This window comes from Panulirus ornatus, chromosome 12, assembly GCF_036320965.1.
Source record: "Panulirus ornatus isolate Po-2019 chromosome 12, ASM3632096v1, whole genome shotgun sequence".
Lineage (NCBI taxonomy): Eukaryota > Metazoa > Arthropoda > Malacostraca > Decapoda > Palinuridae > Panulirus > Panulirus ornatus.
This window is the reverse complement of record NC_092235.1, coordinates 56,729,226-56,745,307: the sequence shown is the minus strand read 5'-3', so window position 1 is coordinate 56,745,307 and position 16,082 is coordinate 56,729,226. Positions and strand designations below refer to the sequence as shown.

At 45.8% G+C, this 16,082-nt stretch overlaps 1 protein-coding gene across 5 annotated transcripts in view; it reads left to right on the top strand.

Annotated features, from left to right (window-relative positions):
• Window positions 1-16,082, top strand: part of LOC139752077 (villin-1-like) — a 49,990-nt gene that overhangs the window by 9,994 nt on the left and 23,914 nt on the right. The window contains exon 1 of one of the 5 annotated variants that reach the window (XM_071667931.1): window positions 825-908. The exons of 2 other annotated variants lie outside the window; for them this stretch is intronic. The gene's annotated coding sequence lies outside the window, so the exon portion shown is untranslated. Of the gene's footprint in view, window positions 1-824; window positions 909-16,082 lie in introns of those variants that run through there. 2 more of the 5 variants (XM_071667929.1, XM_071667930.1) reach the window with 2 other exon arrangements.

Genomic DNA, 16,082 nt, shown 5'->3' with positions numbered 1-16,082 from the left:
TGACTATTTTCTACTATTCCCTTCTCCGTCGAGAGATAACAGGAAGGTTTGTTAGCGTCTATATAGACGTTACATATCTGCCTTATTGTAGCTATGAATCAGCAGAGAGTCGACTCACTGCGACAGATTGACAGTTCGATAGTCAGAGCGGACCAAGATCCAGGCTAAGCTCTGCTAAGCCAGGTGATGGTCAGGTCTGTGGGACCAGTTATCTACTCTGGGCCAAGTGTCGACGCTAGACCATTTGACGTACTAGGCCACTTTTCGGGTCGGGTGTCAGGCTTGGCCAGGTATGACATGGGACACTGCAGTGGCGGGAAAGGAACCCACCAAAATAAACATGGAGTAAGCAGTGGTTTTCCATAGTCGGTCCCTGTCGGCACCATTGGCCTCACTAGCGGTGGAGGAGGGCATGCGGCACTGGAGCAGCGGCCATCGGCCCAGAGGAGCCTGGTTTTGCTGGGTCTTGTGCTGCGGCACGGCTGATAACGTCGCTTATCCGTATCACCAGTCATGTGGGCCACTCCTGCTGGCCCGCTGCCTCCCTCCAAACCCCGTCATTCCCCCCCTCATGTACCGGCTTCACATACACCTATATTCCGACTGTTATAGTACGTGTCGGACTGTAAAGACTTTGTTCATGAGTGTAATGATGTCAGAAAGTTTAATCTAGTCATGACATCAACTAATGATTCTAGTAAACGATTGAGGAACTCATATAGTCTGAGATGGGGGTGAAGGGGGGGGGGGGGGGGTGAGAGTACAATGTTTGTGGTGTAGTGGGGCATCTGTAACCCCCCAAGCCCCCCACCCTGTGTGAGTGTGAGGGTGGCAGTGCCCTTGTGAACCCCCTGCCTCTCGCACGCTGCTTGTCTCTCCTCTTACCTGCACCACACGACAGGACACAGGTAAGCCCACCACCTGCACCAGCCTACAGCCTGCACCAGCCCTCCGCTTGCACCACCCATCACCCACGCCTTGCACCAATAAATACCACCACCCGTACCATCCCACCACCTGTATCGGCTTACACCACCTGTACCAGCTTTACACCACCTGTACCAACCCGTCACTTGCACCAGCTACCACCCACACCTCCCACCAGCACCTACCACCACCTGCACACAACAATACCGACCACATCTCAAAGATATAACCTAAAAGGGCAAATATAAATTTTCGTTGAGTCTTCCGGACCAGCGATCTAATCTCCAAACATGGTCACTTATGATAAATTACAAAGCGCACACTTTCATCTAAATATTTAATAGCTGCAGACCAGAGGGAGATATTGATAAATGCTACACACCTAAATTTGATTTCCGCAGATCAGGAGAGTAATATCTCTAGTTAATCCATGATCACTATAACAAGCACGAATGCAAATTTGGTTGTAAGGGACGAGCCTAACCTGTGTATAATTAGAGACTCGACCTCTAATATTCACCACTACAGAGGCTTTTAATTTTCCCCGATTATTCTACGTCTCTTTTAGACTGAAATTTTAACCACAGATCAAAACGCTGAATTCACGTGAGTCCTCTGACTCTGGTGTCCGCTAGAAAGTGAAATCTGATGATAAACATTGACCAAAACTCGTCAGGACAGATTATTTCTGCACCCTAGCCCGGAAATGTAATTTTCAGACACGTTAAATAGATTTTAGATTAACATTCTATATGTACATATAAAAGAAAACAAAGATGCTAGTTACGAATGTCTTCTGTACTGAGCAAAGTCTTTGTGTATTGTGAGACTTAACGATAGATGAACACTTTCCAATGATACGTCGGGTTGGAGGTTGTGTTGTCTCATTAATGCCGCTAGCAGCCCACAGGGCTGGCACACCGTCAATGTACCACTACGAGTACAGAACACATTTCAGGATAACTAGATAAAACACTAAAGGTTATTTTGAACTTATCACAGTCATTGGTGTAAGTGTTAAGTTTTCAATGTATAATCAAGAAAGATTGTACGAGTGAAAGTAGGATCAGTCTTTCTCGACACAGGTAAGTTACTTTCAGAAGCTTTTCACACTGTCCATCAAATATTTAGTTTTTCTTCGGGGAGTTCGGTAATCAAAAAAGAGGATATTTTCCTGGGCTTATCCTAGGGACGCAATATAGTACTTGGGTAAGGTTAGGTTACTCCAAACAGCGGCTGAAAGTTATGGGACCGATAGAGCCTAGCCACACCAGTAATTTTTTTTTTTTTCCACTATACTAGTATTTTTTCATACAATGTCATATTGCGTAGTTATCGAGCGTTCAGTATTGTGTATGGGACAGAAGCAACCTCCTCCCCATGCTCATAATTACATATATAACACTATATAAATAGATAGATAAACTAAATCGGTCTTTGAGTCAAATTTTCATTTGAATGAGACACGGCAGATGTCTTCACCGTAGGCCTACAGCCCTTGTGTTACCAGTTTGCTATGTATATCTATGTACGTAGTAAAGCCTTTAGGTAAGATAAAGAAAGACTTTGATAATCTCCTATTAAACCCCCGTGTCTTCCATCTTGTATGATATCAGTGTACCTTACAGAACGCTAAGAAGTGAATTACTTTTCGATGCTGGGTTAATCCCACCCACACCTCAAGCAAGCTCTGGGGTATGTAAGATAGTAAACTAGGCCTTGGCAAAATTGTCCAGGACTTTTGGTGGAGCAGAGAAGTGGCAGGTATCCCTGTAAGCGCTTTAGTCCAAACCCCCATTGATCTATAAAGAGCTCCTCCTGAAGAAGGTCAAAGTTTCCAATAGCATACAGTCATTAGGTACTCGATGAAATGTTACGAGGAGGGTATCGAATGCGTACCACAAGCCAGTCACAGTGAATTTCAGTAAGAAGAAGTGATGAAGGTCGGTCTCCCGGACGACCTAACTCCTTTGCTCACGGGTCCAAGAAGGCCATAAAGATCTGACATCATTGTTAGTACAGATAATAAGTACGCTTTCTAAAGAAGAATATGCTTATATACACAAATATTGTCACGGGACTTAGAAAACAAACTGCGGTATATAAATGTTTCTTAAATAACCCGGGGTGCAGAGATGTCCCTAAAATTGTTCATCAAGCAACCACTATATACACTGAACGCTGTATAATCGCGTTGCATTGATTCGCCCGGCCTTTGGCAAAATCTAAGCTTAAGGTTCAGGTCAGAGGTCACACTATCATACCCAAAGGCCGTCCCGTCTTGCTCAAGGGGGAATCCAATGCACTGATGATCGTTAAACGATCAAAACATGGTTTAGGATGAGGAAGGCATTTAACTACTGTTGTCCATGCGATTTTGAGGAGATAAAAACTATCATGATTAAAAGAATTGCATCAATGAATTCTGCATGCTTATCGCATACTTGCCCAACAAAGAAGCTAGTTTCATACGTCAACAGTAACATAGTGGAAAATATCGAGAAAGGATGTCCTCTCCGAGAATATGCATTCATTATTCTCTCGTAAAGATAAGGGGCATCACCATCCATGCTTATACTAGGACATCATCCACACCCGTATTTTAGAATTTCTGACGGGAATATCTCTTTTAGGCAAGCATACAACTTTGCTTACCATATGAGGTAAAGTATTAATTTGAAAAGATATAAACTCATCGATCGAACTTCAGCTTTTCCACGAAATTTACCCAGACGAAACTTCACCTCCATCACCAGTTGACACAAGTGATCCCATCCTCACCCCGAATTTACCCAAGCAACTCATTGTTCACCGCGAACTTACGCAAGTGACTCCCTCTTCACCACGAATCGAGCCTTATCATTAACCTACCTGAGATGACTTCATCTCCACCAGGAACTTACCCAGTCCACCCCATCCTCGCCACGACGTTACCGAATACCGTTAATATTAATTCTTTACACAAGCTGACATCATAACCATAGATCGAAGAATTAATCGTTGGTAATGACACGCTTTAAACCGAAACACATAACCACTTCCTTTACCTGTTTTCTGTAATATGTTTTTTTTTTTCTTTCCTCAATTATCGTCCTGCCCTTCAGTTTTATTACCATCTGCACCTTTATGGAACCAAACTGTTTTTAGGCCCGAGATTGGTTGGGCCTCTTGACTAGCTGTGGCATAGTGTTATCATCTAATCTTCTCTTAGATTATCCGACACAGCTTTGAAGGACATGTATTGCGCCATGGTGTGACTCCTCTCTCTCTCTCTCTCTCTCTCTCTCTCTCTCTCTCTCTCTCTCTCTCTCTCTCTCTCTCTCTCTCTCTCTCTCTCTGTCCACTTCTTCCCCATAGAATGGCACAGCACACTGCAGTGGTGCCATCTTGCTCACGACTACCCCTGACAAATCACTACCATGCTGCTGCTCTCTTCTGTCGCGGAACGTCACTACCTGTATAGCACTATCTAGCAAGTTCTCATCCTCCCTAGACGTCTGTGAACCGAAGTGAAGCATGAGAACGTCAATTTATGGGATGCGCAATTAGTTTAGCGTTGCTTCCCATGTGATGATCACGTTGGGATATGTTGGATCCATTACCCAAGCGTCGTATCATCGCGCTCAATGAGCGAACCATTGTGTTCAAGGTTTGAACCACCGTGCTTACGAGTCATACCAATGTTCAATTTTCGAACCATCTTGTTCAAGGGCCGTACCGTTGTGTTCAAGAGTAGAACCATCATGCTTAAGGGCTGTTCAAGAGTCGAACCATTGTGCATAAATGTCGAGCCATTGTCTTCAATTGTTGAACAATTGTGCTTAAGGGTCGTACCATTGTATTCAAGGGTCGAACCATCGTGCTTAGGGTCTTCCCACTGTGTTCGAGGATAGAACCATCGTGCTTAAGGGTCGAATTATCGTGCTCAAGGGTTGAACCGTGGTCATTAAAAGTGGATCAAACCATCGTGTTCGAGGATCGAACCATCGTGTTCGGGAGTCGAACCATCGTGCATAAGGGTCAAACTATTGTTTCAAGGGTCGATCTATCGTGCTCAAGGGTCGAACTGTTGTCTTCAAGAGTCGAGCCATCGTGCTTAAGGGTCGAGCTATTGTGTTTAAGGGTCGAAACCTCGTGCTCAAGAATCGAACCGTCGTTTTCAAAGATCGAACCACCGTGCTTAAGGATCGAACCATTGGGTTCGAGAGAATGAGCGCAGTGCTTAGGCAGAGTAAAGCTGGAGTGTAGTGCTTGTACTATGTAGTCAGTGGGATGTCCTAAAGGCGGGCTGATAAGGTAGATACACCAGTGATGACAACAACAAAAAACATTGATAAAATACTTCTGGGACCGTCCGCTGCTCAATCTCTTCTCGTCCCTCCCCCCCCCCTCTCTCTCTCTCTCTCTCTCTCTCTCTCTCTCTCTCTCTCTCTCTCTCTCTCTCTCTCTCTCTCTCTCTCTCTCTCTCTCTCTCTCTGTTCACCTTCGTCACTCCCTGGACAAATCACCGTTACGTGTTAATATAGTTGTCGCTTAGCTGTCACAGTTTCATCCAACTCTTTCCTGAATTACAGTCCTGAAACTTGAGATTGCCATCCCACTATCATGCTCAGGTTGGCGAGAGTGTATTGTGTGTCCATCTGGATCGTGTCAGTGAATGAAGTACTTCATGGAAAGGCTGTGAGCTTATGTAAAGAACTTCTCTAATATCTAGTGTTTAATCATCTGGCTACTGGCGTCTGATCCTCTGTGACCTTTGAAATCTTTTTGCTTTGTGTTCGCTTGACCAAGCCGTTGTTAGCGACAAAAAGGAACGCCCTTCTCCCGTCGTCATTTCTGATGTCCTTCATATTCCACGTTGGGCGTCCCGTCATGTCTTGATACATTTCCCTGAACACTGGATGACAAAGGAATCGTATGGTGACCCAACATTCCATTTAGCTGTGGTTTTCCCCAATAATCGACGTTTAGTTGATAAAAGCCTTGAGTTGCGTCACTTGTAGATGTTCACTGACGTATTCCCAGTCACCTGTAACTGTTGAGTGACGTATTCCCAGTCACCTGTAGTAGTTGTTGACTGACGTATTCCTCGTCACCTGTAATTGTTGACTGACGTATTCCTTGTCACCTGTAGTTGTTGACTGACATATACTCCATCACCTGTAGTTGTTAACTGACGTATACCTTTTTCTCTGTAGTGATGACTGGCTTACCCTGTCGCCAGTAGGGATGACTGACTTGCACTGTCACCTGGAATTGTTGCTGACGTATACCCCGTCACTTCTTGTTCAGCGCAAGAACGAGAGCGTCGACACATTGCTCCCATACGTCAGTTTACTGACGCACCGAGTATATGAGTGAGAAAATGAATGAAGATTCACGAGGGCGAGAGACAAGCGTTGGATAGTAAGAGATGAAGTAATGTGGTAGATGGGGGTCGCGAGGTGCTGTTGATGGGTTGAATCATGGCATCTGGACCGGTCGATGATAGGCTTTGGTCGCGGTAGATTGCGTTTGCAAGAGACTGAATGTGTGCAAAGCAAGATCGTTGATCGTTGGTTCCTGAAGTTGCTTCGTTAAAGCAACTACTACTACTACTACTGCTACTACTACTGCTACTACTACTACTACTACTACTACTACTACTACTACTATTATTGTTATTATTATTATTATTTTTATTTTTATTATTATTATTATCATTATTATTATTATTATTATTATTATTATTATTATTATTATTATTATTATTGTTATTATTATTATTATCATTATTATTATTATTATTATTATTATTATTATTATTATTATTATTATCATTATTATTATTATTATTGTTATTATTATTATTATTATTATTATTATTATTATTATTATTATTATTATTATTATTATCATTATTATCATTATTATCATTATCATTATTATTATTATTATTATTATTATTATCACTATTATTGAGCAGGTTAATCAACTCCATTCCTACAATTGAAAATATTCTCAGATTTAAGACAGCTACAGAGGGATAGAAAACTGTACCCTTCTGGTGGCTATCTCACTGCTCCCGACCCCTCACTTCAGTAAATGGTTTGGCTAAGTTTCACTGGAAAGGCGGGCACACCTGAACCCCCACTTTTTCATTGTGGATTTGACCCCATTGTCTGCACGAGCCTTCAAAAGCGTTCTGTGCCTTTGGTAGAGTTTCCCTCAGTTACCAGGTTGACAGAGATTATAATCTACCTACTTGCTTTAGGTTCTAAGAGTTGACGGGGGTCTTGAAGTACGGCTGGGAAATATCGACATGACACGCATTCTAGTGCTCCCTCGCTATACAGTGAGATTTATGAAGGTAACATGGTACAGCAGCGCTGTAGAGCACCGCCGCCGCTACACCCAGGGTGTGGGCGACACTGCCTGGGGGCCACCACACCCAGGATGTGGGCGACTACCTGGGAACAAGCACACTTAGGGTGTAGGCGACTCCCAAGAACCACCACACCCAAGGTGTGGGCGGCTCCTTAGGGACGACCACCTCAGGGTATAGACGACTACCTGGGGACCACCACACCCAGGGTGTGGGCAGCTCCTTAGGGACGACCACCTCAGGGTGTAGGCGACTACCTGGGGACCACCACACCCAAGGTGTGGGCGGCTCCTTAGTAACCATCGTCGGTCCGTCCATCAGCCACCCGTGTCTCATCCGTCGCCGAGAGTCGCACGTCAACTGGCAACATCACCTCGCTCACGACTGGAAAAGCCCCACACACATCAGACGCCCCGGGAGATTTCATTCGGTTCCTTCCCGACAATGAGAGAACAGAAACGAGAGAAGACTCATATTTTGAGTTTTAGATTTTGCCTGAGTTATTATGACTGTAATACAAACGCTTAACCTGGGATTTAACCTGACTCACAACCTGGAGGAGACTCCACCGTTGGACACCGAACCTACACCACAGATGTTTGTGATATTTTTCACTGTGCTTTTTCCACCTGTTTTTCATTTCACTGACAAAAACTTTGCTGCATTGCAGGCGACGCAGGTGCTTCGTATAGGACTTTCCTAGTTTATATACCGGTACACTCTGATCGATTAGGCTCTGTCTGTCGGCTTGTTTGTGTGTATTTGTCCACGTGTATTCATGCGTGTGTGTGTGTGTGCGTGTGTGTGTGTGTGTGTGTGTATGTATGTGTGTGATTACTACGTGTGTGTTGTAGGGAGAGTTGCCCCGTCTCTTAAACCTTGAGCATATGCTGTATCTTAATTATTATCATATATGTTCACATATGCACACCCCAGCTTACGCCAGGAATGTGCGGCATTGGGAGGGTGGTCTGTACTCGAGGGGTCCCATCTCGTGTGTCATTACCTATCTGCACAGTAGTGGGGGGAGGAGAGGAAGGTCTACACTCGTAGAGCCCCATCTCTTGAACTTTCTTTTCCACTGCCTAGACTTTGCCACTAGGCAGGGTAGGCGAGTAGCGCTCGCTGCAGGAAAACGTATTTAAGAATTAGGAACCGAGTCTTGTGAGGGAGATGCTGCCGAGTGTTATTTGTCAGACGGAGAGAAAGTGTGGTTATGAAGTGAATGCTAACAACCCGAATGTAGATGAGGCAGAAAAGATAGCAACCAGAGCTAGGAAGGGGAGATTGACAGCCACTGCAGTGCTGGTTCACTGCGCCGTTGTGTGTGTGTGTGTGTGTGTGTGTGTGTGTGTGTGTGTGTGAAGAGCTGGGGAGACAGCAGTCGCCCTGGGGAAAGTATGCACCTTCACGCCCGCCAGCGTCCCGTGGCCTCCGCCCACACCCACCTGACTCACTCGGGGTCAGGCCTCACGCCCTGGCTTATGTAAGGGGAGTATCACTAGCCCTTGAGCAAGACGATATGATCCTCGGGCACCACGGTACGATCCCTTATCACGACGGTTCATTGCTTGAACACACTACGGTACCTTTCTTGGCCACACGACGGTACGATCCCCGAGCACACGCCGGTACGATCCTTGGGCAGAACGGTACGATCCTTGAGCACGACAGTTAACCATGCACCACAACCACTCTCCTACCCTCATGCAGCAGCAAGCATTATTTCGTACGCTTATCACACTAGGGTCAGTTTCACCCTCCAGACCCGGACACCACTGCCATACAGGTCTTCCTATGTGTATCTTGCCAAGTTGTGTAGCACTGTCTCCTCATCTGCTGGACTCCTTGCTGATGCTGGATACCTTGGCATTGCCTGACGATGCCCTAGATACCCTGACGGTGTTCTAGATAACCTGACGATGCCCTGGATACTCTAACGGGGCCAAAAGGCCAAGGGCTAAACGGTAGTATTCGACAATGCTGGGATGAATAGTCAGTGGTCAAACGGTATAACATTCGACAGCGTTCGTGGTCGACAGTTGGTCAGTAATATTCGACAGACATTTGAGTCGATGGCAGTATTTCGATAACTATAGAACTAATACTCTAGAAAGTACCACCATATCACTCGCCGCCAGCTCTTTGGGCAAATGATCGAACTGGAGTATTCGAACAGCTCATATCGGCTCACGTACCAAATATGACCGAGAGAAGTCGCTAGGCAGTGTTCATGTATCACGCGTTTCGCTGTGGTCAAATTTTTGTGATAGTGTTCGCGTGGAGAGAGAGAGAGAGAGAGAGAGAGAGAGAGAGAGAGAGAGAGAGAGAGAGAGAGAGAGATTAGCGCTTCCCTGATATAAGCGAGGAAAGCTTTGCAAGTACCGTCATGGGAATCCATTTCTACCTCAAAAGGGCCGAGTCGGTGAAGAGCATCGCTGGCTCAAGGCTGAGGGATGGACGGCTGATAAGGTCAACCACTCGCAACCCACTTGTTAGGCTCCAGCTTAATGCATTATCCAACCACAAAACTTTGTTGTCGTGTATGTGTACGTATGTCTGGGGTGATTACTATTTCAAGTGTTACGGGGAGAAAGTTTTACACACTCGTTTTGCCCGTCTTTTAACCTTGTATATATGTACCATGTTTTTGCTCCTGTTTTTTTTGCGCACACACACACACACACACACACACACACACACACACACACACACACACACACACACACACACACAAACACACACACACACACACACACACACACACACACACACACACACACACACACACACACAAACACACACACACACACACACACACACACACACACACACACACACGTTGGCTTGTGCCAAATACCTTAACTTATGTGTGCCTGTCTGTGCTTGTATGAATACAGATGCGTACGTCTTTGGTAGAAGGTATGTGCTTATGTCTGTGTGTGTTTAACTCGTATCATTGAGGGAGTTTAGTGTCTGTGTGTAGGTTGGTGTAGGCATGTATGTACGTGTGTTATGCATGTTTGTTTACTTGATATTTTCTCGCTAAGTATGTGTATATTTCAAATGCAATTCCAATTTGTGATTGATTATTATGTATTACGGTTAATGAACTCGTGATCCAGCTCCACAGGGGTAACAACGTGTGCTTGTCTTGTTAATACTGATTCTTTGTTTAAGATTCTGTATATCAAAGACACCCGATCCACTTATGTCAAACATAAGCTGAGTTGAAAATGACAGATAGACAGACAGATGATAGATATACAGTAGACAGATCGACAGACAGATGATAGATATACAGTAGACAGATAGACAGACAGATGATAGATATACAGTAGACAGATAGACAGACAGATGATAGATATACAGTAGACAGGTGGACAGACAGATGATAGATATACAGTAGACAGTTAGACAGACAGATGGTAGATATAGAGTAGACAGATAGACAGACAGATGATAGATATACAGTAGACAGATAGACATACAGATGATAGATATACAGTAGACAGATAGACAGACAGATGATAGATATACAGTAGACAGGTGGACAGACAGATGATAGATATACAGTAGACAGATAGACAGACAGATGATAGATATACAGTAGACAGATAGACAGACAGATGATAGATATACAGTAGACAGATAGACAGACAAATGATAGATATACAGTAGACATAGACAGACAGATGATAGATATACAGTGGACAGATAGACAGACAGATGATAGATATACAGTAGACAGATAGACAGACAAATGATAGATATACAGTAGACAGATAGACAGACAGATGATAGATATACAGTAGACAGATAGACAGACAGATGATAGATATACAGAAGACAGATAACTAAACGTGGAACGTCTCTACATGATCCTCAACACAAACTGAAGACAATCCTGGGGAAGTGCCTTATCTTAGCTCCTTTATTATTGTACTGAGGGTGTCAACGTGTTATCCGTTGATTTATTATGGCAGCGACGCATCGCCTTGTGGGATGACACCGTCTGAGTGTTGTGCCTCATCCCACTGCAAATTGTTCAAGGAGATTTCAGTGAGGAACACTGACAAGGTGTCATGTAAGATATGGCAATGTCATGACAACTGTTATTGGGCATATGGCAGAATTCTGTGATAAAAGTGTCGTAAGCTATAACCACATGAGAAGTATTGTCAAGATCACACAGTAGGAAATAGCAAGACTTCATGGAGAGTGTGGTATGCGTAGTAGGACCTAGTTAGGAAATACTGCTCATATGGTAAGAGCTCATGGGAAATACGGCAAGTAGAGGACGATTTAGGGTGGATTTGATATGAGGCTGCTCAAGCCATGGCTCGGAGTTGCAGTGGTAGGTAGCATGGTTGTCGCTGCGTGTGTGTTATTGCTGCCGTTGCGCAACTGCGTCGACGTCTGCATACTGAGAGGACGTCCAAATACAAGAACAGGAGAACAGATGGGGACTGCGATAAGCCTTAGTTGTGCCACAGTACGTGGTTCCACCACACCTGATCTACCTAATACCACTTAACGTGTAGCCATCCACTAAACCCGAAACTTTCCGTACTTCTTTTTTTTTTTTTTCCCTCAGTATCGTATGTGGAAGGTTATTTCACTCATCACCAACTCTCTCTCTCTCTCTCTCTCTCTCTCTCTCTCTCTCTCTCTCTCTCTCTCTCTCTCTCTCTCCTCTTATCAAATCTAAATCTGTTGAGCTTAAAGCCAAGGGCGCGTGTTGTCTCTTGGCTGGATGTTCAGAGCATTTTGCTGACATACCGTGTTCAGTCAGCCCTCTCTCATACACTTGCGAGCTACCACCGTATTACTCCTCACTCTACGCCTTCTTAGGAAATGTAAATTTGACATCTTTGTCCCCTCAAGAGAAAGATTTCTTATATCGGGGATGAAATGTCATCCTTCTCCCCACGCTTTATGTACCGTATAATCGCATACTCAAGGTTATATTCTCTCATCAGAGAGAGATATAGCGACTGTGTAACATATACGCTGCTGTAGCTAACGCGCGTACAAATACATCCAGTTCTTCTGTTCGCTTTACCCTGGACGCTGGTGCATTGTCGCGTCGGTTTTAGGTCAGAGCGTATCAATACTCCACGAGAAATTCTCTCTCTCTCTCTCTCTCTCTCTCTCTCTCTCTCTCTCTCTCTCTCTCTCTCTCTCTCTCTCTCTCTCTCTCTCTCTCTCTCTCTCTCACACAGCCTAATTTCTCAATATCGATGTTGTTAAGGGGTTGGCACCGGACCCCCTGTTTTCTTGCTCAATGATTAAGCACTCGAGGTTTCGTTAGTCGTGGGTTCCATTGGCCTCGTCTTTTAACTCTCCACACCGCAGCTCGTCATACGAAGCCAGGCAGCCCCCCACCCACAGTGCTGGTGCGTGTCGCTTCCCCGGAGACATGACCCCTGCTCCTGCAATTTTGAGCCCTTAGCATGGGTTACAAGCCGGTAGCCTGCCCCTCTCTCTCTCTCTCTCTCTCTCTCTCTCTCTCTCTCTCTCTCTCTCTCTCTCTCTCTCTCTCTCTCTCTCTCTCTCTCTCTCTCTCTCTCTCTCTCGCCAGTGAAGTGACAGATGGAATGATAACAGACGCCTGCCACCACACCCCTGTGGGAGAAGACCTTGAAGTACAATACAGATCCCAATCTGGCGAAGACAACAGGCTGGCGGGACCTTGCGGCGGAAGAATACAGCCGTGGGGAATATAAATGTGGAGGAATTACGGCAAGAACATGTGAGGGTGGGTGAGTCACGGTCGAGGTGTCAGAGAGGAGTTCAGTGTTGGAGAACCGGTAGAGGAGTATTGGAAGCGACAGAGAACGCGGAGTAGATCGGGAAAGAAGAGGCAGACGACGATGATGGTGACTGAAGAAGAAGAGACGACAGAAGAACGGCTCACGAATGGAAGATAAACATAAAAGAATAGGAAGAAAAGAGATTGAAAGTTGAAGACAAGGGAAGGAAGGATGGAAGAGGAATAAGAAAGGAGAAGGAGGTCAGAAGAAGAACGGGCGAAGAGGGCGTGTATATACCAGGTGACATAGGGTGTGCTTGGACCAGGTGACAAAGGGCATAGGTGGACCATGTGCTACAGCAAGTCGGTGAACCGGTTGATACAGGGCGTGAGTAGACCAGTGGCATAGGCGTGGGTGGACTATGTGACACGGGGCGTGGTTGGACCTTGTGATATACGATGTGGGTGGACCATGTGATATAGGGCGTGGCTGAACCATGCGCCACAGGTCGTGGGTGGCCCATGTGACATTATGTGTGGACCATGTGACACGGGCGTGGATAGACCATACGACACAGATCGTGATTGGACCATGTGACACAGAGCATGTGTGGACCATGTGACACAGGTGTGGATGGACCATACGACACAGGGCGTGGGAGAACCACGCGACACAGGGCGTGGGTAGACCAGGTGATTCAGGTTGATTGGTTGGAAAGAATTTGGTGAAAGTGAGACGTGCGAGTAGAGCAGACTCGAGCAAGGGACGAAAAGAGAGCAAGAGTTGGGAGTGTGAGTGAGGGGATGGACGTTCCACGTCAGGTAGGAGTGGGAGTGATGAGTGGGACGTGCCACGTCGCGTGGGAGTGAGAGTGAGGGGAGGGACGTGCTGCTGCGTCAGGCTAAACGAGCACATTGATTTTAGTGGACAGAAAGTGTGGTACGAGGGTCATTTGGCAGGCAGCTGCTGCTGCTGCTGCTGCAGCTACTGATTGGTCTGACTGGCGGGTCAGGTCACCGCAGCTGGAGCTGATAGTTCACAAGCAAGGAACGCTCCTGTCAAGTACATGCTAGGTTAGATCACCTGTCAAGCAAGGGCCCAGTCGAGGTCATCTGCCATGTTATGAGCCTAAAGTCACCGTGCAGTTTACGAGCTGCCTCCCGCCACCTGTTTACACGTCAGGGTCAAGCTGTTGGACCGTGATGTACCACTTGCCTGTGGGAGTCGGTGTTGTCTCGCGGCCAAGGAGCGGTGAGTGTGGCTCACTGGTGGAGGAAAAGGGGATGAGGGCGATAGAAAGGACATGGGTTGGAGAGGCGTCCGCCGGGAGTGGACAGACGAGAGTTAGGTGGCGGAATAATGAGCGCTGGTCAGGGGTGGATTAACGAGGTAGGATTACGAAGGTCAGGTAGGGTCAAGGGAGTAGTGCGTGGTGCGGGCAGGCAAAGATGCCAGTGATGCCCTGACCCCTATGTCATGAGGCGTCGTGCATGGCGTAACCAGTCAGGTGGCTCAGGTAGTACCCGCCTCTCGTACGTCATGATGACCCCACATTTACTGGTGATGTGTGCTGATTGTCTGGGAGGCAAGACTCCCCAGGCATTCTACGGCGCATAACTCCTGAGGGAAAAGAGGCGTGACCTGTGGTTAAAGCCTTGGTCTGGTGTCCAGGAGACTCATTCTCGTAGCGTCTCAGATCTAGGGTGTCCTACTCTCAGATCCTGAGTGTTTCAGATGTGGAGTGTCCTAAACCCTCCATCCTGGTATTGAAACCCTGATTTAAGATGTCTTAGACTTCCATCTTGCTCGTAGTTCCCAGGTGTAAAATGTCCTAGATCCCATTTTGCTATTATGTCCCTGGCGTGAAGTGTCCTAGACTCCCATCTTGATAGTCCATCCCAGGTGTCGAATGTCCTGGACTCATATGGTGGAATTTTGTCATGTGTGTGGTGTCCCATACCCACAGCCTGACAGTATATATTGTGTATGGTGTGCCATGTCGACAAACCAGTAGTATGATCCCGGCTGTAGTGTCCTAACTCCTATACCGTGGCAGTATGTCCAAGGTATGGTGTCCTTCACTTATACACTGGCAATATGTCTTAGGCTTTGGGCCCTACGGTCACGTAGTAGCAATATCCTCTGATTGTAGGGAGTGCCACGCCCATATACTGGCCAGAAACTTACTGTATGACAAGTTATATACAGCTAACAAACATCTTATTTAGAGAGAGAGAGAGAGAGAGAGAGAGAGAGAGAGAGAGAGAGAGAGAGAGAGAGAGAGAGAGAGAGAGAGAGAGAGAGAGAGAGACTGTACTTATGTTGAGCAGCACAAAGACCCGATTCAGTTATCGCCTTTTTTTTTTTTTTGTATAAAGGAACGATAATGGAGATCGCAGTTGTTATGATCACTCATGAGTTACAGTCTGACCTTGACATGAGGATCTCCATGGGAAACCTAAGCTCCTACTGTTGCCTCTGCTTGCACGGGGGTGTCTAGACCTCCGTCTGCAGCTTGTGAAGCACGGGAAGGACCTCCCCCTCCACTAACAACACTTCCTGCCTGACGCATCTGTGGTTCCTTCTTGCCTAACAGATTTTAGGGTATACATTTCATCTTAACTCAAAAAACTACGGTTAGTTTTGCAATCTGATCAAATGTTTACGAAAGGAGCAATAGAGAGACGAAATCCTGTGGAGTGGTCATGATTTCTGTGAGCTGAGGTGCTTCGACAAAGTCTTGGGGAAAATAATAACACTGTTAGCTCAGATCTTCCGCGAAAATTAATGCTGGGGAACGTGTGTTGTTCCCAAATGCAAACTACAAAGGTAGATTAAATCTGGGTGTTGTATGCAGTGGTGTCAGCATTCATAAACTTCCAAACTTATGACTGCCTTTTGGGTCAGTGTCCTCTCCTGTTCCCTTATGTTATGTTACCCACTTCATCCAACAATTTTATGCTCCATGAATTAATTATATCCTCTTAAAGATGTCGGGTGTACTGTACTAACTTCTTGTTGCATGTCACCGTCAT